This window comes from Sciurus vulgaris (assembly GCF_902686455.1).
Source record: "Sciurus vulgaris genome assembly, contig: HiC_scaffold_586_arrow_ctg1, whole genome shotgun sequence".
NCBI lineage: Eukaryota > Metazoa > Chordata > Mammalia > Rodentia > Sciuridae > Sciurus > Sciurus vulgaris.
In genome coordinates this window covers 995,395-1,020,379 of record NW_027632437.1, presented here as the reverse complement: position 1 = coordinate 1,020,379, position 24,985 = coordinate 995,395, and the positions used below count along the sequence as shown (strand labels likewise).

General features: G+C 38.6%; 1 long non-coding RNA gene and 1 pseudogene across 2 annotated transcripts in view; both read right to left on the bottom strand.

Annotated features, from left to right (window-relative positions):
• The window catches only part of LOC306652428, a 40,592-nt gene that overhangs the window by 7,105 nt on the left and 8,502 nt on the right, over positions 1 to 24,985 (bottom strand). The gene's annotated exons all lie outside the window — the stretch shown is intronic.
• LOC306652429 (E3 ubiquitin-protein ligase RMND5A-like) lies at positions 18,958 to 23,727 on the bottom strand (annotated as a pseudogene). Its single transcript has 2 exons — positions 23,691 to 23,727; positions 18,958 to 20,470 (listed from the first exon to the last, which is right to left on the bottom strand). The product of its transcript is annotated as an E3 ubiquitin-protein ligase RMND5A-like (transcript).

Genomic DNA, 24,985 nt, shown 5'->3' with positions numbered 1-24,985 from the left:
CTTTGAATTTGGGAATGGATTTATTTCACTTAGTATAATATTCTTTAGATCCATCCATTTACTTGTAAAAGTCATGGAGTCATTCTTCTTTATGGCTGCATTAACAATGCATTGGGTATATATGCCCCAATTTCTTTATCCATTCATTTGTTGAAGAGCACCTATGTTGCTTTCATAACTTAGCTATTTTAAATTGTGCTGCTATAAATATTAATGTGGCTGTGTCACTGTAGTATTCTGAATTTAACGTACTATGGGTATATATTAAGGAGTGGGTTCTCTCATTTTAATGGTGGATACATTTCTTCAAGAATATTCATATTCCTTCCCAGAGGGTTTACAAAAATCTGCAGTCCCACTAGCAATGTGTGAGCATTCTGTTTTCTGCACATCCTCATGAACACTTATATTCTTGATACTTACCATACTGGCCAGATTGAGATGTAATCTCCGACACTTTTAATTTGTATTTCTCTAATACAAATTAAATTTGTATTTTAATTTGTATTTCTCTAATACAAATTTGTATTTCTCTAATACATTCTAAAGATGTTGCACATTTTTTGAAATATTTGTCGATTATTTCTCTATTCTTTGTGAAAGTTCTGCTCAGTTCCTTTGTCCCTTTATTGACTTTTTTTTGTGGGTTTGTGTAAGATTTATGAATTCATAGTACATCCTAGAAATTAACAACATATACAGGTAGCAAAATTCTTCTCCCATTCTATAGGTTCTGTCTTCATGTTTCTTTTGGTGTAAAGGTATTTATTTTGGGACAATCTAATTTATTATTGTTATTATTATTATTTTTTAGATCCCTGTTCAGGAAATCAGTTCCTGTACAATGTGTTGGAGATCTGGGCCTAACTGCTCTTCTAGTTGGTTCTGTGTTTCTAGTAAAATTTCTAGGTCTTTGGTTTACTTAGTGTTAAGTTTTGTGCAGGGTGAAAAATAGGTATTAACTTTTATTCTATTACATATGGATTTTCAGTTTTCTCAGCATCATTTGTTGAAAAGGTTGTCTTTTCTCCAGTGTACACTTTTAACACCTTTGTGTAATATGGGGTAACTATATTTATGTGGAATTTAAATATGCATCTTCAATTCTGTTCCATTTGCTTTCATGCCTATTTAGTTTTTTAACTACAGCTCTGTTAAATGATTTTCATTGTAGAGGTATTTCAAGTCTTTATGAGATTGATTCCTAAGTAGGTTTTTTTTTTTTTTTTTTTTAGGCTATTGTGAATGGGTCAGTTCTCCTAATTTCTATAGTAGCAGATTCATTATTGATGTGTAGAAATTCGGATGAGTTATGGATATTTGTTTTGTTTGTCATTACTTGTTGAATTTCTTCATGAGTTCTAGAAAATTATCAGTTGAAGTTTTGGGACTTTTATGTATAGAATCAGGTTGACAGCAAAAACACATAGTTTGAACACTTTTTTCCTACTTATATCACTTTAATTTCTGGCTTTAGATGAATTACTCTTGCCAGGGTTTCAAGGAGTATGCTGAATAAAATTGGTAAATGAGGACATCCTGCTCTTCTTCCTCTTTTTAGTGGGGATGACTTCACTTTATCCATTTAGAATGATGTTTGCCTTGGTTTTGACCATGGTGGCCTATCATTTTATTTTATTTATTTATTTTTAGTTTTTCTTTTCTTTTTTTATTTATTTTTATTGTAAACAAATGGGATACATGTTGTTTCTTTCTACACGGAGAAAAGGCATACAAATTGTGCAATCAAACATTTACATAAGGTAAAGTTGTTTAATTCATTCTGTTAGTTTTTCCTTCCCCCACCCCTCCCACCACTCTTTTCCCTCTATAGAGTCCCTCCTTCCTCCATTCTTGCCCCTTTCCCACCATTATGTGTCATCATCCACTAATGAGCGAGATCATGCGTCCTTTGGTTTTTTAATATTGGCTTATCTCACTTAGCATGATATTCTCCAATTTCATCCATTTGCCTGCAAATGCCATAATTCAATTATTCTTTATGGCTGATTAATATTCCATTGTATATATATACAACAGTTTCTTTATCCATTCATCAATTGAAGGGCATCTAGATTGGTTCCACAATCTGGCAATTGTGAATTAAGCAGCTATGAACATTGATGTGCCTGTGTCTCTGTAGTATGCTGATTTTAAGCCCTTTGGGTATAGGCCAAGGAGTGAGATAGCTGGGTCAAATGGTGGTTCCATTCCAAGCTTTCTGAGGAATCTCCACACTGCTTCTCAGAGTAGTTGCACTAATTTACAAACTTACCAGAAATGTATTACTGTACCTTTTTTGCCACAACCTCGACAACACCTATTATTGCTTGTATTCTTGATAATTGCCATTCTAATTGGGGTCAGATGGAATCTTAGGGTAGTTTTGATTTGCATTTCTCTTATTACTAGAGATGCTGAACATTTTTTCATATGTTTGTTGATTGCTTGTACATCTTCTTCTGTGAAGTGTCTGCTCATTTCTTTAGTCCATTTGTTGATTGGGTTATTTGTATTCTTGGTGTAGAGTTTTTTGAGTTCTCTATATATTCTGGAAATTAGTGTTCTAGTTGAAGTGAGAGTGGCAAAGATTTTCTCCCATTCTGTAGGCTCTCTTATCACAATGCTGATAGTTTCCTTTGCTGAGAGAAAGTTTTTAGTTTGAATCAATCCCAGTTATTTATTCTTACTTTTGGTTCTTGTGCTATGGGAGTCTTGCTAAGGAAGTCTGATCCTAGGACTGCTGAAGATTTGGACCTATTTTTTCTTCTATAAGATGAAGGGTCTCTGGTCTGATTCCAAGGTTCTTGATCCATTTTGAGTTGATTTTTGTGCAGGGTGAGAGATAGGGGTTTAGTTTCATTCTGCTGCATGTGAATTTTCGGTTTTCCCAGCACCATTTGTTAAGCAGGTTATAATTTCTTCACTGTATATTTTTGGCAACTTTGTCTATTATGAGAAAATAGTATTTATTTGGGTTTGTGTCCATGTCCTCTATTCTTTACCATTGATCTACATGTCCATTTTGGTACCAATACCATGCCATTTTTGTTACTATTGCTTTGTAGTACAGTTGAAGGTCTGGTATTATGATACCTTCTGCTTCACTTTTCCTACTAAGAATTGCTATAGCTATTCTGCATTTCTTATTATTCCAGAAGAATATCATGATTGCTTGCTCTATTTCTCTAAGGCACATCATTGGGATTTTAATTGAAATTGCATTGAATCCATATATCACTTTTGGTATTATGGCCATTTTGACAATATTAATTCTGCCTATCCAAGAACTTGAGAGATCTTTCCATCTTCTAAGGTTTTCTTTAATGTCTTTCTTTAGTGTTATGTAGTTCCCATTGTAGAGGTCTTTCACCTCTTTTGTTAGATTGATTCTCAAGTATTTTACTTTCTTTGAGTCTCCTGTGAATGGGGTAGATTTCCTAACTTCTCTTTCTGAAGATGCATCACTTATGTATAAAAATCCATTGGATTTATGATCACTGATCTTATAACCTGCTACTTTCCTGAATTCACTTATGAGTTCTAAAAGTTTTCTGGTGAAATTTGTCACTTCCTCTAAATATATAATCATGTCTTCAGCAAATACGGATAGTTTGAGTTCTTCTTTTCCTATTCATACCCTTTAATTACTTTGGTCTAACTGCTCTGGCTAGTTTCAAGGACAATGTTGAGTGGAAGTGGTGAAATACGGCATCCCTGCCTTTTTCAAGTTTTTAAGGGGAGTGCTTTCAAATAGATCACAATGCAGTAATACTAGGTGATTTGAACAAACTCTCTCACCTCTGGACAGATCTTCCAAACAAAAATTGAATAAAGGAAACAGAGGTATCAATAACACCATCAATAATTTAGACTTAATGGGCATATATAGAATATACCATCCAACAAAGAGCGGGTACACTTTCTCTAACAGCACATGGATCTTTCTCTAAAACAGACCATATTTTATGCCACACAGCTAATGTTAGGAAATACAAGAAGATAGAGATACTACCTTGAATTCTAGTTATTGTAGTGGATTGAAATTAGATATAAATGACAGAAAAAATACAGAAACTACTCCAAAACCTGGAGACTAAATAATATGATATTGTATATTAAATGGATAACAGAAGACATCAGGAGGAAAATAAAAATAATTATTAGAAGTAAAAAAGAACAATGATATCATGTTGAAATCTCTGGGACACTATGAAAGCAGTACTTAGAGGAAGACTTATTTCATGGAGCACATTCAATAAAAGAAGAAGAATCAAGAAATAAGTGACTTAACACTACAGCTCAAAGTCCTAGAAAAAGAAGAACAGAACAACACCAATAGTAGAAGAAAGGAAATAGTTAAAATCAGAGCTGAAATCAATGAAATAGAAACAAAGGAAAAATTGAAAAAATAAACAAAATAAATAGTTGGTTCTTTGAAAAAATAAACAAAATTGATAAACCCTTAACCACTCTAACAAAACAAAGGAGAGAGAAAACTCAAATTACTAAAATTTGGAATGAAGAAGAAAATATCACAACACACACGATTGAAATACAAAACATAATTAGAAGCTTTCTTGAAAATCTATACTCCAACTAAACAGAAAATCTTGAAGACATCAACAGGTTTTTAGAGACATGAATTAACTAAACTGAACCAGTAAGATATACACAATTTAAAAAAGATCAATTTCAAGTGATGAAATAAAAGTCATCAAAAGCCTACTGACAAACAAAAGTCCAGGACTAGATGTGTTCTCAGCTGAATTCTACAAAACTTTTAAAGAAGAGCTCATTCCAATACTCCTCAAACTATTCCATGAAAAAGAAGATGAGGGAACCCTCCCAAAATCATTTTATGAAGCCAACAACACCCTGATACCTAAACCAGACAGAGACACATCAAGGAAAAAAAATTTCAAACCAATATCCTTAATGAACATCGATGCAAAAATTATTCACCAATTTTAGCAAATCACAGACAAAAATACATTAAAAATATAGTGGGGTGAAGCTTGGCTCAGGAAGGAGGCCTGGACAGGGGTGGCTACTCAGAGCAGGGCAGGGCACATAAGTCTTCCCCAGGCAGCCCTGCACCCTCCCACGGTGGGCTCCTTCCACGGGCAGATTCTCGGAGCGGGCCGCCAAGTGAGAGCCTTTCCGCACAGAGGCAGTTACAATCCCTGAAACCAGCAGTGGGCTAGGGGCAGCTTTCTTCAGAAGCACTGCATTATCGAGTTCCTCCAACAATTCAGGCTACTGAAGGCTGGGAGGTGATATACTGGAAATCTACAGGGACACGATAAGCCAATAAAGGAAATCTGCAATATCTCAGAGTCCCACTGATATCTGACCAATATGAGAAAACAAGGGAAGAAAATGTCCGAAACAAACCTAGATACTATATCAATAAAACCCAATTACAGAACAGCAGAAGAAATGTCAGAATAGGAGTTCAGAATGTACATAATTAAATCAATCAGGGAAGTGATGTGGAGATGAAAGAGCAAATGCAGGCATTGAAGGAGGAGATGAAAGAGCAAATGCACACATTAAATAATCACGCCAATCAACAGTTAAAAGACCAAATACGGGAAGCAAGAGATCATTTCAGTAAAGAGTTAGGGATACTAAAAAACAAACAGAAATCCTTGAAATGAAGAAAACAATAAACCAAGTTAAAATCTCCATAGAAAGCATAATCAATAGGATAGAACACCTGGAAGACAGAACCTCAGACAATGAAGACAAAATATTTAACCTTGAAAACAAAGTTGAACAAACAGAGAAGATGGTAATAAATCATGAACAGAATCTACAAGAATTAGGGGATATCATGAAAAGGCCAAATTTAAGAATTATTGGGATTGAGGAAGGCTTAGAGAAACAAACCAAAGGAATGAACAATCTATTCAATGAAATAATATCAGAAAATTTCCCAAATCTAAAGAATGAAATGGAAAACCAAGTACAATAGTCTTATAGGACTCCAAATATACAAAATTACAACAGACCTACACCAAGGCACATTATCATGAAAATGCCTAACATACAAAATAAAGACAGAATTTTAAAGGCCACGAGAGAAAAGAATCAAATTACATTCAGGGGGAAACCAATAAGAATATCAGCAGATATTTCAATCCTGTCCCTAAAAGCTAGAAGGGCCTGGAGCAACATTTACCAAACCCTGAAAGAAAACGAATGCCAGCCAAGAATCTTATACCCAGCAAAACTTACTTTCAGATTTGACGATGAGATAAGATCCTTCCATGATAAACAAAAGCTAAAGGAATTTACAAAAAGAAAGCCAGCATTACAGAACATTCTCAGCAAAATATTCCATGAGGAAGAGATGAAATACAATGATGCAAATCAGCAACGGGAGGAACTAGCCTAAAGGAATAGCCAAATAAAGGAGAAACTAAATCATGTCAAAAAATAAAAATGAGTCAAATGACTGGGAATACAAATCATATCTCAATAATAACTCTAAATGTTAATGGCCTGAACTCATCAATCAAAAGACATAGACTGGAAGATTGGATTAAAAAGAAAAATCCAACAATATGTTGCCTGCAAGAGACTCATCTCATAGAAAGAGATACCCATTTACTAAAGGTGAAAGGATGGGAAAAAATATACCATGCACATGGACACATCATAAAAACTGGAGTATCCATCCTCATATCAGATAATGTGGACTTCAAGCCAAAGTTAGCAGAAGGGATAAAGAGGGACATTTCATACAGCTTAAGAGAAGCATAAATCAGCAAGACATAACAATCATAAATATCTATGCCCTAAACAGTGGCTCATCCATGTATGTCAAACAAATCGTTCTCAATTCCAGAAATCAAATAGACCACAACACAATAATACTAGGCGATTTTAACACACCTCTCTCACCACTGGATAGATCTTCCAAACAAAAATTGAATAAAGAAACCATAGATCTCAATAACACAATCAACAATTTAGATTTAATGGACATATATAGACTGCATCATCCAACAAAGGACAAATACACTTTCTTCTCAGCAGCACATTGATCCTTCTCTAAAATAGACCATATTTTATGCCACAAAGCTACTGTTAGCAAATACAAGAAGATAGAGATACTACCTTGTATTCTATCAGATCATAATGGATTGAAATTAGAAATAAATGACAGAATAAAAAAACAGAAACTTCTCCAATACCTGGAGATTAAAAAAATACACAATTATATGATGAATAACAGAAGACATCAGGAGGGAAATAAAAAAATTCTTAGAAGCAAATGAGAAAGAAGACACATGATATCAAAATCTCTAGGACACTATGAAATCAGTAATTAGAGGAAGATTTATTTCATGGGGCGCATTCAACAAAAGAAGTAGAAATCAACAAATAAACGACTTAACATTACAGCTCAAAGCCCTAGAAAAAGAAGAGCAGACCAACACCAAAAGTAGCAGAAGACAGGAAATAGTTAAAATCAGAGCCAAAATCAATGAAATTGAAACAAAAGAAACAATCGGAAAAATTAACAAAATAAATAGTTGGTTCTTTGAAAAAATAAACAAAATTGACAAACCCTTAGCCACACTAACAAAGAGAGAGAGGGAGAAAACTCAAATTACTAAAACTCAAAATGAACAAGGAAATATCAAACAGACAAGAGTGAAATACAAAACATAATTAGAAACTATTTTGAAAATATATATTCCAACAAAACTGAAAACCTTGAAGACATCAAGTTTCTAGAGACATGTGAATTACCTGAACTGAATGAGGAGGATATACACAACTTAAATAAATCAATTTCAAACAGTGAAATAGAAGAGGTCATCAAAAGCCTACCAACAAAGAAAAGCCCAAGACCAGATGGTTCTCAGCCAAATTCTACAAAACCTTTAAAGAAGAGCTTATTCCAATACTCCTCAAAGTATTCCATAAAATAGAAGAGGAGGGAACCCTCCCAAACTCATTCTATGAAGCCAATATCACCGTGATACCTAAACCAGACAGAGACACATCGAGGAAAGAAAATTTTAGACCAATATCCTTAATGAACATCAACGCAAAAATCTCAACAAAATTTTAGCAAATCACATACAAAGATATATTAAAAAGATAGTGCGCCACGATCAAGGGTGTTTTATCCCAAAGATGCAAGTTTGGTTCAACATCCAGAAATCAATAAATGTCATGCACCATATCCACAGACTAAAAGTTAAGAATCACATGATTATTTCAATAGATGCAGAAAAAGCATTCAAAAAAATACAGCATCCCTTCATGCTCAAAACACTAGAAAAAATTGGATAGTGAGAACATCCCCTAACATTGTAAAGGCCATCTACACTAAGCACATGGTCAATATCATTCTAAATCGTGAAAAATGGAAAGCATTCCCCCTAAAAACTTGAACAAGGAGGTATGCCCTCTTTCACCACTTCTATTCAACATAGTCCTTGAAATTGTAGCTAGAGTAATTAGACAAACCAAAGAAATTAAAGGTATACGAATTGGAAAAGAAGAACTCAAACTCCCTTTTCACTGATAACATGATTATACATTTTGAGGAACCTGGAAATTTCACCAGAAAACTTTTAGAACTCATAAGTGAATTCAGTAAAGTAGCAGGTTACAAGACCAGTGCTCATAAATCCAATGCATTTTTATACATAAGTGATGAATCTTCAGAAAGGGAAGTAAAGAAAACTACCTCATTCACCATAGCATCAAAAAAAAAAAATAAAATACTTGGGAAATAATCTCACAAAAGAGGTGAAAGACCTCCTAAATGAGAATTACAGAACACTAAAGAAAGACATTAAAGAAAACCTTAGAAGATGGAAAGATCTCCCATGTTCTTGAATAGACAGAATTAATATTGTCAAAATGGCCATAATACCAAAAGTGCTATACAGATTCAATGCAATTCCAATTAAAATCCCAGTGATGTACCTTACAGAGATACAGCAAGCAACTATGAAATTCATCTGGAAAAACAATAAACCCAGAATAGCTAAAGCAATCCTCAGTAGAAAGAGCAAAGCAGGGTGTATGGCAATACCAGATCTTCAACTCCACTACAAAGAAATAGTAATAAAAATGGCAAGGTATTGGTACCAAAATAGACAGGTAGATCAAAGCTACAGAATAGAGGACATGGACACAAACCCAAATAAATACAATTTTCTCATACTAGACAAAGGAGCCAAAAATATATAATGGAGAAAAGATAGCCTCTTCAACAAATGGTGCTGGGAAAACTGGAAAACCATGTGCAACAGAATGAAATTAAACTCCTATCTCTCACCCTGCACAAAACTCAACTCAAAATGGATGAAGAACCTTGGAATCAGACCAGAGACTCTGCATCTTGTAGAAGAAAAAGTAGGTCCAAATCTTCAACTGGTTGGCTTAGGATCAGACTTCCTTAACAGGACTCCCATAGCACAAGAAATAAAATCAAGAATCAACAACTGGGACACATTCAAACTAAAAAGCTTTCTCTCAGCAAAGGAAACTATCAGCAATGTGAAGAGAGAGCCTACAGAGTGGGAGAATATTTTTGCCACTCATACTTCAGATAGAGCGCTAATTTCCAGATCCAGAATATATAAAGAACTCAAAAAACTCTACACCAAGAATACAAATAATCTGATCAACAAATGGGCTAAGGAAATGAACAGACACTTCACAGAAGAAGATGTACAAGCAATCAACAGAAATATGAAAAAAATGTTCAACATCTCTCGCAATAAGAGAAATGCAAATCAAAACTACCCTAAGATCCCATCTGACCCCAATTAAAATGGAGATTATCAAGAACACAGGCAACAATAGGTGTTGGCGAGGATGTGGGGGAAAAGGTACACTCATACATTGCTGGCAGGTTTGCAAATTAGTGCAGTCACTCTTGGAAAGCAGTATGGAGATTCCTCAGAAAGCTTGGAATGGAACCACCATTTGACCCAGTTATCCCACTCCTTGACCTATACCCAACGGACTTAAAATCAGCATACTACAGAGACACAGGCACATCAATGTTCTTTCCTCATCAGTTCACCATAGCCAGATTGTGGAACCAACCTAGATGTCCTTCAGTTGATGAATGGGTAAAGCAACTGTGGCATATATATACAATGGAATATTACTCTGCCATAAAGAATGAAAAAAATATGGCACTTGCAGGCAAATGGTTGAAATTGGAGAATATCATGCTAAGTGAGATAAGCTAATCTCAAAAAGCCAAAGGACGAATGATATCGCTAATAAGTGGAGGATGACACATAATGGGGGGGAGGGAAGGGTTAGTGTTAGGGTTAGAGTTAGGGTTAGGGAAGGGGGCAAGTATGGAGGAAGGAAGTACTGTATAGAGGGTAAAGAGTGGTGGGAGGGGTGGGGGGAAGGGAAAAAATAACAATGAATCAAACAACATTACCCTATGTAAATTTATGATTATAGAAATGGTATGGCTTGACTCCATGTACAAACAGAGAAACAACATGTATCCCATTTGTTTATAATAAAAAAGTAAAGATAGTGCACCACAATCAAGTGGTTTTTACCCCAGGGATGCAAGGTTCATTCAACATTCTGAAATCAATAAATGTAATTCACCATATCGGCAGACTTAAAGTCAAGAATCACATGATTATTTTGATAGATACAGAAAAAGCATTTGATAAAATAGATCATCCCTTTGTGCTCAAAACACTAGAAAAAATAGGGATAGTGGAACATTCCTTAACATTGTGAAGGCCATCTATGCTAAGACTAAGGCCAATATTATTCTAAATGGTGATAAACTGAAAGCATTCCCCCTAATAACTGTACCTATCATTTTAATGTGTTTTTGTATGCAATTTACCAGTATTTTATTAAGAATATTTTGCATCTATGTTCATCAACGACATCAGCATAAAGTTTTTATTCTTTGATGTGACTTTCTCTGAATTTGGTATCAGGGGGCTCTTAGTTTTATAGAATTAGTTTGAAAGCATTCCTTACTTTTCTATATTGTGCAAAAATTTGAGTAGGATTGATGTTAGTTCTTTAAAAGCATGGTAGAACTTGGCTGAGAGTTTACTCAGTTCTAGATTTTTCTTTTTGTTAGATTTTTCCATGGCTTCTTCAATTTAATTACTAGAATTTGATCTCTTCAAATTTTCTAGATTCTTCTGTTTCAGTTTGGTTAGATCATACATATCTAGGAATATTCTAACACACTGGAGTATAAGAACAGTATACTTTCTGATACTCCTTTCTAGTTATGTAGGGCTTGTGTTGATATTTTCATTGTGGATTTTAAAAATTTACATTGTTCTCTCTTTTCCTATTCTTTGCTGAGCTAAAAATTTATCAAATTTGTTTAGTATTTCAAAGAGCTAACTTTTTTCATTGATTTTTGAATTGTTTTTATAAGGTCAAATTTATTGAGTTGAATTCTGATTTTATTTCCTGGGATCTATTGATATTGTTATTGATTTGTTCTTCTTTGTCTAGGTCCTTAAGATGTACTGTAAGTTCATTTTTTGTGTCTTCCTGTTTATTTCAAAAAGGAGCTCAATAGTATAAACTTTCTTCTTCTAGCCTCCTTCATAGTGGTCTAGAGGATATAACATGTTGTACCACCATTATCATTTACTTCTAAGTAGTTTTTATTTCACTACTAATTCATACTGCAATCCATTCATCATTCAATAAAATTATGTGCAATGATTTAGTCTACAGGTATTTGAGTATTTTCTACTTTTTGTCTTATCATTGAATTCTAATTATATTTTTCAAAATGTTTCACATGCTGTGGAGATGAAGGTATATTCAGTCATTAATCAATTAAATATTCTATATATGTCTGTTAAGTCTAGATTTTTTTAGCATATTTATTTATTTATTGTGTGAATTGTCTATCTAATGTTGAGAGGGGCATGTTAAGTTTACCCAGCATTATTGTTTTGGCCTATTTGATTCTTAATGTTAAGGAAAGTTTGCTTGATGTATATGCCAAGTTTGCTTTATATATGCTCCTTTTAGAACATATCCATGACTGATTTTTCTTCTTGTATGATTCCCTTAAGCAGAATAAAATGGCCTTCTTTGTTTAACGATGCTTTGAAGTCCAATTTATCTGATATGGGAATAGAAATCCCTGCTTATTTATGAAGACAACATGAATAATATATTTTCCCCAAACATTCACTTTCATTCTGTGGATGTATTTCTTTATGCATAAGTCTTTGTGAGACAGCATATAAGTGGGTCTTGTTTTTCAATTCAATCTGCAAGTCTATGGCTTTTTTTTATGAATTTAGACAATTTGTGTTCAGTGTTATTATTGAAAGATGCTTTTTAAAATTTTTTTTATCATTTTGGTTTATTTCTAGTTTTTAACTTGAAATGATTCTCTTTTGAGTATTCTTCTAGTGTTGTTTCTGATTTGCTTTTTTTTGTTTTAGATCCATGTGTTTTTGAAATATTTCATTGAATATCTTTTGTGGTGTCAGCTTTAGGTTGTGAATTTTTAAACTTTTTCATGGAAATTTTTTACCTTATCTTCAAATCAAAACCTTAATTTTCTTTATAAAGTATTTTTGGTTGGCATCCATTTTCTTTAGAGTTTGATATATAGTATTCTAAAACTTTCTATCTTTTAGGATCTGGGTTAAAAAAATCAGCTGAAATTTACATTGGTTTTCCTCAAAATGTGACCAGTCTTTTTCTCTTGTTGCTTGTATGATTATATTTCCTGTATGTTAGATATTTTCAAAATGATGTGCTTTGTAATGGGCCTTATGCAATTTTGTATATCTGGAGTTCTGTATGCTTTCTATATTTAATTTTCCATTTTGTTTTTAAGATTTTGGAAATTTCCTGATGTTATTTTATTGTTAAGATTGTACAGTATTTTGTTCAGAACCATTATCTTTAAATTTCTGTTCATAGTCCCTTAATATCTTTTATCTGTAGTCATTGTTTTTTAAGATAATATACTTTGTCTTCAACCCTGATAATCTATCTTCCATGTGGTCTAGTCTGCCGGTAATGCTTTCAATTGGATTTTAATTTGGTTTATTACTACCTTCATTTTTATAATTTCCAATTAAATCTTCTTCAGGATCTATATCTTCTTATTGAAGTTATCTTTCAATTCTTGTATTTTTCCTCTTAATTCATTGATTTTGTCATCTTTTTTTCTCATAGATCAGTTTAACCATGAACTTTCTGAATTCCAACTCTGGCCTTTCCTCCATTTTTGTGTCAATAAAATCTGTTGTTCAGGTATTCTGTTGTTTGGTATGTTTTTTCCTTCATTTTTCATATTGATTGTGTGTCCACCCATCTATCTGGATGGATCTGAAGCAGTAGAGTTTCTACTTTATAAGTCTATAGTGCCCCTCTATGTAATAAGCATCTCACAGTTTGGGGGCAGAGACCAATGATAGTAAAAATCTATGCCAAGAATATACAGCAGTAGATTAGGTACTTAGTTCCTATTTTGACATCTACAGTGTTACTTGGTATAATATGCAGAAATAGAAGGATCAGTGATTTACATTAGTAAAAAAGTAAGTAATCATAAATTATGTCTGGCACAAACTTAAACAATAGGTGTTGTCTATGACTTCTGCCATATTAATTACTGCTCTGGCATTGGTGGTAGGGGAATATATTATATACATCAAGTATCATAAAGAGGTGTTAAGGATCCATTTGGTTGTGGAATAAGGAGATAGGAAGGTAGAAAATGTGTGCGATTTTAAAGGGTAGAGTGCAATAAATGGTAACATAGGATGTCATGATAATGAGGAAGAGGGAGACAAAAATAGAAGAAAGAATATAAAGGAAGAGCAGGATAGAATTTGGTTGTTCACAATAGAAAATGGAGAGGGGAAAAGAAAAATAGAGAATACAGTGGTGGAATAAAGTATACAAAACAAAATCAAACTATGCTAATCAAAAACCTTAACCCTCAAAAAACTGGCCATGAAAAATAACCTTCAACAAAAAGACTAGAAATTAGGAAGAGTAACAACTCTTTATATGTATAGGTGTTCTTGAACCAATCGGTTTATATTGAAATAAATCAAAACAACAAAAGCAAAATAAAACATAACCAAAAATTTAAAAAAAACTGAAAAACCTGGATGAAAAGTTAAGAAATTATGAAGTCATTTTGACTGTGTTGGACAAATAGTGAGCATATGTGTTTGCTCTGTCCCCGACTGATTTTGTTTCTTCTTGAGGTGTGAACTGAGTGTGGGATACGGGCTGTGGGTTTTCAAGCCCTTCCTTTTTATTGTGTTGCTCACCATGTTGCCAGCTGGATTCTAAGACTTCTAAACTTTTCTTCTTGTGAGATAGATAAGGGTGAAATGGGAAGAGCTGTGTACCCATTACCACTGTGTGCTCTGCATTGGGCTCTATGAGAGAAGGTCCCATATGTGGAGTTCCTGGTTGCAGGGACTTAGTTTTAATTAGGTTCTCATTGCTTTATTTTGTGGTGAGTTTCTGGCATTGTTGAATTAATATTCCTCTAAAGCCTGGCAGATGTCAACCTGTGATGGACTGGGCACTTCAGGTGGTGAAATATTGGGCTGGTTGGGGCTGCCTGTGGGTCAGAGAGCAACGTGGGTGCCTGGGTCAGATTGAACTGGCAGGGACATTGCAGACTGGCACTCTGCCCTATGGGCCAATCAGTGAAATTGCAGGCATAATTGGTCATGCAGTGGGCAGGGTGTGAGGTTTGGGGGCTTAGAATACTGGGTCTCTGTGGTCCAGAGGACCCAGGCTGATTGTGTCCACAGACACCAGACAGATAGGGCAAACCAGGAGCAGTTGGATGTCAGAAGATTGGCAGGTGTCAGCAACAGGTAGGGCACTATAAATGGTGGAAACCAGGGACTCAGTAGGTGCTGAACTAGGTGGGTTCAGGGAAAGGTGGGTGCTGTGGTCTTGGAAGTGCCCAGAACCAGTCAGGCAGTTAATCACAGAGCTATGTACCCTGAAACTCACCACATCAAATATCTGATTCATTGTAGCTGGCCTTATAAGCTCCTTTGAGCCACAGAACTCTAAGAATTGGAGAGAGTTGGGTTCTCTCTACCTCCCCAAATGTTCTTGGTTTCTTCTTTTCCCTGGGTTTTTAAATCTCAGTTAAGTCTTTGCTAGGCTCAGAGAGGTTTATGCATGCCTAGTCATAATCTCCCAAATCTGGGTTTCCACTATCCATTGGAACAGCTGTTGTTTACTCTTAAGTTTAATCCTGGTTCAGCTCTTCTATGATGATTGGTAAGCTTGCTGTAACTTTTTTTTGGATCAATTTAATGAGTTGAACAGTTTCTGGTTCAGCATGAGCACATTGACCCTCCAGTCTCAAGATTTTTCACTTGAAACCTCAGAGAGAAGTACTATTTTTTTTTAAATGTGCATTTCTTTAATTGTTAAAAATATACACAGGACAAGCCATGTGTTTCACATAGGAGTACACAAAACAAAGCTTTTCTTATAGTTTTCCAAAACTCTATTATCAGTCTGAAATTTATAAATTAAATATATCAGAATTTTTTTTAAGTTAAATGAAATCCCTGAAACTACTAGATATGCTCGACTTTTTCCAAAATCAAACGAACAGAAAATGAGCACGGTTTGTGGAAAGTAGGGTTTATTGTTAGCTTTATTGCCTATAATCTATAAGATGCGACTTTATCATGCCTTTGCAAACAGGATACATCTCTTAAAAAACAGATCGAAACTGTCCGTACATATAGCTCTATATGATAGATTACAGTGCAACACTATTCTCGTTACATAGTCATAGAAATACCATAGAACCAAGAGCACAGGATAAGCCAGAGAAACACGATCCTGAGCCATCTGAACAGACGACCTGAGGAACCCTTCACGTAAGTTCAGAAACACCAAGGAGGGACGCCCACACACTGTGGCCCTGGCAAAGCCACCCGACGCCTGCCCTCGCCTCCCCCGCGACCACAGGAGTCCACGCCCGGCTCCTGTCCCTCCCCCCAGTACACACAGAGAAGGCCAGGCACCCAACCCCAGCGGCCCACCGGCCGAGCTCAGGAAGGCGCGGTCCTCCCCTGACACGGGACGCCGGCTGCAGTGCTGCGGGGGCTCCGGCCTCTTTGGAAGTCAACGAAGCCTGTGCTGCTAGTTTACAACTGCAGCTTAAAAATGTCTTAAAAACAAAATTTATTTTTTATTACATCTTGAAATAAAACCAACAGTGGGAACCTCACCCTAAGACTAAGTGCCTCCTCTGCTATTAAAATACACTTGTCACTCTATTTTTGGTATCTACTCCACTACAGTCCAGCAAGGAGTCCAGGAAGCGTGAACCACAAAACAGCTGCCCCAGGCCTGCCGACGCCCCCGCGGCTCAGCGGGCACCCAAGGCGAAGTGAAAGTCGCAGAGCCCAGTGGAGAAAGGCCTCTGGTCTGTGCTCCCCTCACACGTCCCAGCGATGAAACTGACCAAGCCAGGCCTCCACACCTTCCCTGAAGACAACCTGAATCTGTGGAGGAAACAGACTGACCAGAGGCCACCAGTCCACTTTGTCAGATGGGCAGCAGCCCGTCCAGTGCAGAAAAACCAAGAGCCCTTGTCACTGCGGTCTCCACGGCTATGTGGCCGAGACCACCCAGGGAGGTGGACATGACTTGGCAGGAGAACACTGAACTTGACCCTTGGCCACGTGGCCTGTGTGGGTTTTAGTGTCTGTTCACATTTGCTGCTACAGAAAAATAAAAATAAGAGTGCTCACAACCTTCTACTTTCAATTAAATGCTCACACACTCACAAGACACACCCCATGAAGACAAGGTGGCTCTTTGACATTTTTAGGTAGAGGCACCAATACCCGTTAGCTGATGTGTCCAAAGTCTCATGATCGTCCACAGAACAGCAACGCCTCTGCGATGCCCGAGCCCAGGAGGAAGTGTGGGAACGGCTGAGCCCAGGGCAGAGGGAGCTGGCCCGGCAGGCAGGCAGGCAGGCTGCAAGGTCTGGCCAGGCCAGCAGAGTCCCGAGGACTGTTCACAACTGGCAAATGGCAATGGCTCCCCAGGGAGCGTAAGAAGCCATTCTGAAACTCTTTCAACGCACTGCCAGGCAGAGGCAGGGGACAAAGGGCATCCTCTGCCCGCTGAGGTGCAGTGCCACCAGCGCCAAGCCCTGCCGGGAAGGCGCTTCCTTAGCAGGAGGGCCAGAACATGGCACCACAGCTTCTTTGGTTAAGTCTGGCCTCTCCCGCACGCTCGGTCTCCAAGGGGTGTAAGGTCAAGAGGCGTGAAGGAGTGCAAACTGCTGCCACGGCCGGGGACCACAGGCCCACACAGGAAGCCGCTGCTCGCTAAAGCTCGTCCCTTTCAGAGTTTCACGAGCTGCACAGCAAGAGGCCACTGGGCTCCCTGCACTGAGAGGGACACGGCAGAGCTCTGGCCCGTGGCCTTAGGAGTGGACCCAAACTCGTGAACACGGAGAGGCCTGGCCTAGAGAGGAAACGCGGAGGAGGAGAGGCGACCGCGACACAGAGGACCGCCGGTCCAGGGGCCGGCACTGCCTGCTCCTTCCGGCTCCTGCTTCGCTGCTGCCGTGGAGGGGCTCGAACAGCCTCCCACCCCGGAACAAGCCCGCGGCACAGCCAGCTCGCCTGCAGCAGCTGCCTCCTCCGCACACAGACCCCAGGGCTCCAGGAGACATTTCAGGACCACGCCCCCAGCTGGCGTCCCTGACAAGGCTGCCAACCCAAACCTGTCGTCTCCCCCCAAACCAAGTCCACTTGCGGCTGCTGCAGGAAGCACCGCATCTGATTCCACTCTCCTCTGAACCTCCGGTGAGAGCACTCCTGTGTTGGTGTTGAGCTCCGCGTCAGACGGAACACGTGCCAGATCTGGTGACCTCCACGTGATGTCCTCCGAGGGAGCGGCTTCATGGGTCCACGTGGGAGCTGCGCCCTCCTCGCCACGACTCCTCACTCCGAGCAAGCCCTCGCGGATGGCTCTTTCTGGACAGTGCCTTCGGTGAAGATGCCTCGCCTGAGCAGGGCACAGCCTCGGTCCAGAGGCACCAACAGTCTCCCGAGCCAACCCGGAGAAGCCGCGGACACCCTGCTCCACAGGATGAAGCGGGTCACAGGCCCAGTGAGGGTCCGTGGTGGCTGCGGCGGGGCCCGAGCCGCTCCTCCCCTCAGGTGCAGTGGCAGCACGGCGCACACACAGGCGGCACCACGCTGCTGTCGAGTACAGGTGCGGCAGGCGGCCGGTCCTGAAGACAGGCTTCCAGGACAGGGCTACCAGACCAAGAGGACACTGCTAACTTCAGAATCTCATTTTATTGAACACATTTTTAAAACAAGCACCTCTTAGCAAATTAAAGTTAAAATAATAATAATAATATTCCTTCCACTCTGTTCTGGTGGAAGACTTCTCACACTAGCCTGCCAAATTCACCACGGTGTTTTAAATAGGCAGCCTGCTGGGGCCAGAAAGAGCTCACGGCAGGTGTGTTAACCTCCGGGTGAGGCCGGAGCAGAGCATGTCAGAAAGCAAGAGTGGGCTCTATGGCAGGTTCCTCTCCACCCAAGCACAAAGGAAAAGAAGGCAAGAGTAGGTTCGTAACCACAATTCAGTGTGTCAAACTTTCTCTGAAGGGTTTTCATCTAATCATGTGCACAGAACCAGTAAGAAAGCTTTTTCACAAACATTCTCAAGGCCGACAATCATCAAGAAACGACCAAAGTGAAGCAGGAGGGACACAAGCGCGCGGCGGAGAGCGTGGCTTCTGTTTCTGCTCCTGAGTAAAAAACCTTTGAATGACTAAGTAGAAAAGCCTGCACTGGAGACTGCTGGTGTTTACTGGATCAGAGTGGAGACCGGCTTAGCCCATGCACCCCGCAGGCGCCCTCCTGTGCACGCCAGCCGCAGTCTCTGGAGCCCGGCTGTGCGACACGGAGTCCTGGTTGGCGGCACTCGATGGAATGTTCTCTTCTGAAGTGCACCCACAAGTCAGTTTCACGTACAAACCGCAAACTAAATTCATTTCTTCAGAAAAATATCTGTTTGGCATCTTCTGGGCTCTGTTCCATTGGACAATACGGACACTTTAATTTGCTGCCATTGAACATCTTGTTCAGGGCATCTCGTGATATGATATGACCACAGACCAATTTCATGGATGGGTTGCTATCTGTTGTTTGCTGACGAAGGATGGGACAGGCAAATATAGAGTGATACCAGCACTTCTTACCAAGGTCCACTTCAATCGGTAACTCATCCTTCTGGTTCCACACTCCAGTGCACTGCCTCTGCTCGATGATGGCCTTGATGTTGATCAGAGCGGGCAGCGCCACGCAACCTGCCGAGAAACTGACGCTGAGCGGGGACTCCACAGACAGCCCCAGGAGGGCGCAGGCATCCCGCGTGAAGATGTCGCAGATGTCTCCCCACTGGTTCGCGTCCAGCAGGTGCACATACGGCGAGTTCTCGATCCCTTGTCTCAGGTACACGAGGCTTCCCAACAGCACCTGAATGTCTTTTTGATGATTCAGGGCAAATGGCTGGAAATTCTTAGCATACTGCAGTGCCTCTCGCTGATTTGTAGTTCCACCCATCAGCAAGCTGATAAAGTACAGTCAGTCGGTGCAGCTTGAATTCCAAGGAGCTGTTTTGAGCTATGAGCATTTCTCGGTTTGACACTGCCCACTCCAGGGCAGGTCTTAGAACTCTGACTTTCAATGCTTCTAATATTCAATTTACCTCCACAAATGGTTCTTTCTGACTTGGGTCTACAGAAAGACCAGATTACTGGCAGAGCTCCTCGGCCACGTCCAGCATCCCCTGCCTGAAGAAGTGCTCCACCATCACCTCGTTGAGAAGCCACTGGCTGTCCGCCTGCCAGCAGCCGTCGATGTCCACACTGCTAATGTCAGAATCGAAGTTCTTGTCAATGGCTTTTCCAACCCGAGAGACACTGCTGTGGATGTCTTTGTGGTCTGAGGCCAACTTTTGAACAGTATCCTTTATTCTTTTACAGCACCGTGTCAAAACAAGTGAAAGTGTCCCTGATAATTCAGCATCTTGGCCGTGGCTCTGCTTGAGGCCGCCAGCTAGTCCATGAGCTCCTCCAGGCCGCGCTCGCACAGCTGCGCGTAGCCCGAGAACTTGAGCAGCACCTTCTCCAGCTCCGCTCCACCGTCACTCACTGCTCCATGCCGGGCGGCGTCCGCGGCGGCCGGCCTTGAGGCTCCCGCGCGCGTCCCGGCCGCCCGGCGGGGAGGCGGCGTGCTAGCCACGGCGCCCGGGGAGCCCCGCGCGCGCCCGCCCCATGGCGCCCGGCCCTTCGCGGCGCTCAGCCCCGCGGCGCCGCGATTGTTTTGCTTTCCGGGAGCCGCCGCCGACCCGGTCCTCCCGGCCGCTCCAGGCCCGCGACCCGAGGGGGAGGGGAGAAGTACTATTTTCAACACTTGAGTTCTGGGTAAGTGAGCTGGGAGAAATGCTCCCTCACTCTAATACACCATCTTGCCTGCCTCAATACTAATCTTTTTTTAGATTTTTTCAAATGTGTACATAACACTGTATGAGTTTTTCATATCTTAAGTCATAAAACCAAAAACAATGTGGATAGTAGTAATAGTATTCCTTTTTATGATATTTTATGAAGTATCCATTAGATGGTAGAGTTCAATATTTACCAAAGTTCATTTGAGCTGAAATTCAGATTTAAGAAAATATTAAGGTCAAAAGAATGTTTGAATGTTAAAACAATTATCAGAGCAGGATAGTTACCATAAATGAGAAGAGCAAGAGAAATGAGAAGATAACAAAATCAATTGGATCAAATGATATTTATATGTTATGTGCAGATATAAAAATATCAACCTTTTATACATTAAAATAATTTTCATGTGAAGAAAAATTAAAAAATTATTCAATTTTTAAAAACAAAAATCAATTTGTGATGTTTTTACTTAAAGAAATGATTGAATCATGCACAGTGGCACATACCCCTAATCTCAGCTGTTTGGGAGGAGGGGGCATGAGGATTTCAATTTCAATGCCACCTTATGCAAAATAGTAAGACCCTAAGCAACTTAGTGACACCCTGACTCAAAATAGAAAAAAGAATATAAAGTGCTGAGGATATGGATACATGGGTACAATCCATGGTCAAAATAAATAAATAAATAAATAAATAAATAAATAAATAAGGCTATATTGTTCAAAGGGACACTGAGAAGGATGACAAATATTTTCTCAAACAATATTTTGTTTAAGGATATTGTTTCTTTACTTTACCCTGTACAAATATATACAACAATATATACTTAAAAGTATAAAGAAACAATATATACAACAATATATACTTAAAAGTGAAATATTAATATGGTTGAAATATCTTGTGGATGAGTTCTTAAAAGATGGATTTGGTTGTATTTGCCAAGCACCTTGCAATAACACAATCTTCTGTTTAAAAAAAAGAAAAAAATTAAAACCAACTGATGCATACTAATTTGGGCAAGATCTGAGAGCTAAAAGTATCATAGTTTCAGATATTCATCCAAGAGTACCAAATCCATATACTTTACTAATAATAATGCCAGGTGACAATGATTGGTTAAGTACAATTTTAAGAGATGAGCTCCTTTGCATTCCTCTGATAAGGTATTCCTAATTACTGTTCTTGAGTGACAGGACTTCAATACAAAATTAACAATCCAGGATTGTTTTGGGTTTTCTTCCAAAGAGATTTAATTTTTTTGAGTAGAATTCTATCAAAATTGTTAGCTGAGGGTCATGAGTGGATTAAGAAATCCTTTCTCAATATGAGGATTATCTGCCAATAGCCAACCCCACCTACGAACTCAGATTTTCAATTACTATATTACTGCAGTAAAACACCTCATCTCATGTGGATATGAGGTACTCACTACAATGACTGAGTTTTGTAAACATGTCACCTATCTGGGATTCCAGATTATCCAATGTACCTGAATTTTGATGTCAGATTTAAACAAGACTATCTTAAGCTTTACAGAAGTCAGGAACTAGAGACCGGTACATAGGTTCCTGTAAATGTCAGTGCTATGATTGGATATTAATTTTTCCCCAAAAGCTCATGCATGAGAAAATGCAAGAAGAATTAGATATTAAATTATTAGGTTATGGGAGTCTTTCCTATTCAGTGCATTAAGCCTCAGTTAGGGATGGAATGATAAATCCAGGCAAGTAGAGTGTGGCAGGAGGAGAAGGATCCCTAAGGGCCGGCCTTTAAGGATTATCTTTCATCCTTGTTGAGCTGAGCACTCTCTGCTTCCCTGCACCATCTTCTCAAATGTTTTTATACACCACACTCTCCTGCCATGATATTCTGCCTCATCTCAGTCCCAAAGGAATGGAGCCAACCATCTCTGAACTGAGACTTCTGAAACTGTTAGCCCCATAATAAACTCTTCATTCTCTAAAATTGTGCTTGTATAGAATTTTTGTGACAGTCGTAAAAAATCTGACTAAAACAGTCAGATGCTGGTCTTTAATTTTAGCTTAATATGTAAACTCCTGTATTAGGCCTTAAAAAGAAAAAAATAAAACATTTCATTTGTACACCAGAATTCCAAGCTGCCTGTGTAAAGTTAAAAGATACTCATGACACTTCCTGCCCTACACCTACTTGACACAAAAGTTTATAAGACTATATAATAAAGGTGAGAAACAAGGTACAATCCTTGAGGTTCTCAGCTTGACAATACCATGAAAGGAAGTTTCTCCTTCCCTTGGGTTGTGATTGCCAATTGTGATTTACTACAAGAGATTGAGAAACCCACTCTCAACCATTTCTTTGGGAAAAAATACATCTCAACAGAGTACAGCACAGATGAGAAACTTCAAAAGATTTTACAAAGGAGGAAACATTAAAATTATAAAAAAAGAATATGAGTATAAAGCAATAATATTTAAGGACATTAAAATTCAAGCTAAAAGACTATTGTATACTCACCAGGAAGAAAAAAAAAAAAAAAAAAAAAAGCAATCACACACATGCAACAAACCAATGGTCACCCAGGAGTTAAGTGATTGGAATTGTCAGGCCTGCTGTGGTAAGGTAAAAATTAAAGTACCTTTAGAAAATAGCATGGCACTTTCTATTCAGGAGCATAATAGGAACCATTAATTATACCCTTAGAAAATAAGTAGGAAAAATGATTATAAGAGAATGCTCTAACTGGGACCCACCGCTGGTGATTTTACCACTGGGATAGTTTCCTCCAGCTGCCACCACATTGTGCAGGCTAGGACCTTTCACCTGGATGATGGGACCCAGTTTTCACACAAGTACAAACAGAACCCCAGCTCCATCTCAGAGAAAAGCACAGGGCGGTTGTCTAATTACCACCAAGGACCTGAAGGACAAAGCAAAATGGAAAGAGAAAAATAAAGAAGTGGTAGAGGAGACTAAGAAGGGGGCTGAGGAGGAAATAGTACCTGCAGAGTATGAAGAGGGGAATAAACAATATGCACAAGAGGAGGAAGAACAGGAGAAAGAAGATAAAGTAAATACCAATTGGGAGAAATCAGAAAATGGAGTGACAGCAGGAGGCCCCTTTCAATGGTTTTGAGATGGAATGCCCCTTGGAAAGTGAGAGTGGGAAAAAAATAGAGTGCAAACAATTTACCTGCTTGTAGCTTGGAGAACTGCACAAGAGATGCCATTCTTTTTACTCCAGCCTTCTTGTTTCCACCTGTCTAGATGCTGATACTCCCCACTAACTCTCCCCTTGTTACACCATCTGGTCTGCTCCATTTGAGCTTTCCTCTGGTCACCAGTTTTATTTCTCCCCTTACTTGCTCTTTTGCTACCTCATACCACTTATACTCTCATTGCCTCTCATAGCAGCCCCCAACTTTGCATCCTGCTCCAGCCTTTTCTAGATTTACCTCAAAAATTCTCCTATCAGCTACCAGGAGGCTGGGGTGAGGTCAGGGTCAGAGACAAACCCACATCTTCCATTTTATCCTGCACCTTTTGCATAAATAAGTTCAGAGGGAGTAATGCTTCCCTTTTATTTTTTGCATGCTTTGTTTTTAAAAAAAGGATAAGTAGTACTATACAGAAAAGGAAAAGAGTACTTATTTTCAGACATTATGGAATGGTACTAAGAGGAAGAGGGCATGAAGGTGTTCTCAAGGCATCATTAATGTTCAATTTCTTGATGTAAGCAATAGTACATGCTATTTTTTCTTTGTGTTAATTCAAGAAACTCTAATTTCAATATGTGCCTGTTCTTGCTGTACTTAATAAAATCAAATTTATTACATGAATGGCTGTGAGGAAGAGCAAAATAAGGGATTTAAAATGACATTTGGGAACATTTTATTTTTAATTTATTTTATTTTTTCTAATTACTTGTACATGGCAGTAGAATGCATTTATACATTTTGTAGATCACACATAAATGGAATGTAATATCTGGGAACATATTTTAATAATGGACACAATTTGGTTGATTGTGGTGCTGGTTTTAAGAATATGTACATATGCCACAAGATAAAAGTATACAATTAAGATATGTGCAGGTAAATATGTGCCAATTAAACCTCCATAAGACTGTTAAAAAGTGGGGGGTATCCAAAGTTGATTTAAAAATGAAATATAGAGACATAAATTAGTAATCCATAAAATGACTAGGAATTTATTAGCAAATCATCCATCTTGATAGTTTGAAACAAATACATTTTATAAGAGTAGAGAAAAAATCCTAAGCAAAAGACTAAAATTAAAAGATATTGAAAATAAACATAACACAGAATCACCAAAGTCAATGATGGTGCTTTTAAAAAGCAAATGAGTCAGATATAGTGGAGCAAGCTTGTATTCCAAACAACTCAGGAGGATTAGGCAGGAGTATCAAGAGTTCAAAGACAGCCTCAGTAACTTAGTGAATCACTTACTAACTCAGAAAGACTCTGG